We start from the raw sequence: 2,015 nt of genomic DNA on the forward strand, positions 1-2,015 counted from the left end.
TATATATATATATATATATATATATATATATATATATATATAGTTTCAACTTACATTTCTGGTTTTTACTTAATTTTTATCTTTGTTGAATTCCCCCCCCCCCCGGGCAGGCTGCTGATATTCTAAATTATCTAAAGAATTGTTTTGTGTTATTTCACTGAGGAAGTTGGAACAGCCAACTCAAAATCCTCATCTGTTAGGTCCAGTGCCTGGTTCATCTTGGTCGAACTTGTTTTTCTGTTGAGTATGCTTCTCGCTTGTTGTTTTGGGTTAGTCTTTTCCCTTTATGCACCATGTGATTTTACGTAGCTAGTTCTCTTCTTCCATATTTTCATAGGTTCTGAGGATCAAACTCCAGTTGTCAGAGTATGGCAAGTGCCTTTACCCACTCAGCCATCTCTCCAGCCCAGCCATGGTTGGTAAGGTCTGACTAGCGCTTCTCATCACCCATCCTGCGTGAGAGAGCAAGCTCCTCTCCATCACCGCTTGCTCCTGTTGCCACAGTGCTGTGGCAGATGGTTTTGCCTTGTGCTGTTCTGCAAAAGCATAGTCATTTAGAAAGGTCTCAACTGCTAATCTCAAGTGCAAATGTAGGACTTTGATTCTGCACTGTGGCATTCCTTCACTTACTACGGGTTGTGTGACTCAACCCTTCATACCTTGAAAATGCACTTAAGAGACCTAACTGAATAGCTCAGTGTGGTGGCGCAGGCCTTTAATCACAGCACTGGGAGGCAGAGGCAGGTGGAGTTCAAGGCCAGCCTGGTCTACACGAGTTCCAAAGCAGCCAGGGCTATACAGGAAAACCCTCTCTTAGAAAAATAAAACTGGTTAATCAATCAATCAATCAATCAATCAATTAATTAGCTACCTAACTGAAGGAACATCACAGCTTATTCAGGTATCGACAGATTATAGAAGACACTATGAATTAGAAAAACAAAGACTGTGATCTCAGAAAAAAAAAATAAAACCACATAATGGTTTTAATAAAAAAGATTTATATAATTTAGTATAAGTATAAATTGTGTTTGGGTTTTGTCTTATGACAAAATATCTGACATAAGTGAATTAAGAACAGGAAGGAAACATTTTGGCTCATGGTTTCAGAGGATTCGATCCATTGTGACAGCAGAAATATGTGGTAGGGACCATTGGCCTCCCGACACACAGTATGTAGATGGAGCAATAAAGGAAGTAGCCACAGCCAATACAGACCCAGGCACACATTCTCAGTGTGTCCCCAAGTCACCGGTGTCATGCCTCAGTGTGGCACTCCCTCCAACTACATTCCATCTCTTGACGTTTCTGCCACCTCCAAAGTAGATGTCACCAGTTAGGGACCTAGGCTTTGGAACATGATTCTGTGGGAAGCACTTTGTATTTGAAGCATGACATAATAGGAAATTTAAATTAGCATATGCCCCATAGAGCTCATTGGACATGGTTGGAATATATCATTTTTGCAAAAAGTGTTAAAGTTCCTGTAAAAAGTGTTGGATTAACTGAGTGCTAGAGAAGATGCTAAGCAAAGAAAGCATGCTTGAAGCCCTGGATTCAACCCCAGTAACACTAAAATAACAGCTGAATAGACTAAAGGCCCTCGCAGTTGCCTCCACCAACTGACTCCATGCTAGATAGGTTATTTCTGTCTGTCTGTGATTTTTCTCTGTGTATGTATGTATGTATGTATGTATGTATGTATGTATGTATGGAAATGAATGTGTGTGTATGTGTGTTTGTGAGTATGTGTATATGTGAATGTGTATGAGTGTGTGTGTCTGTGTGTGAGTATGTGTGTATGTATGTTTGTGTGTGTCTGTGTGAATGTGTGTTTGGGTGAGTGTTTAAGTGTGTCTGTGTCTGTGTCTGTCTGTGTGTGTGATGTTGGCTGAAGTGGAGAATAAAAGAGGAAGAAACCCGATGCCGGGGCCTAGCAAACACAGGAGTGGATGTTCACAGTCAGCTATTGGATGTATCACAGGGCTCCCAATGGAGAAGCTAGAGAAAGTACC

This window comes from Mus caroli, chromosome 2, assembly GCF_900094665.2.
Source record: "Mus caroli chromosome 2, CAROLI_EIJ_v1.1, whole genome shotgun sequence".
Taxonomy (NCBI): Eukaryota; Metazoa; Chordata; class Mammalia; order Rodentia; family Muridae; genus Mus; species Mus caroli.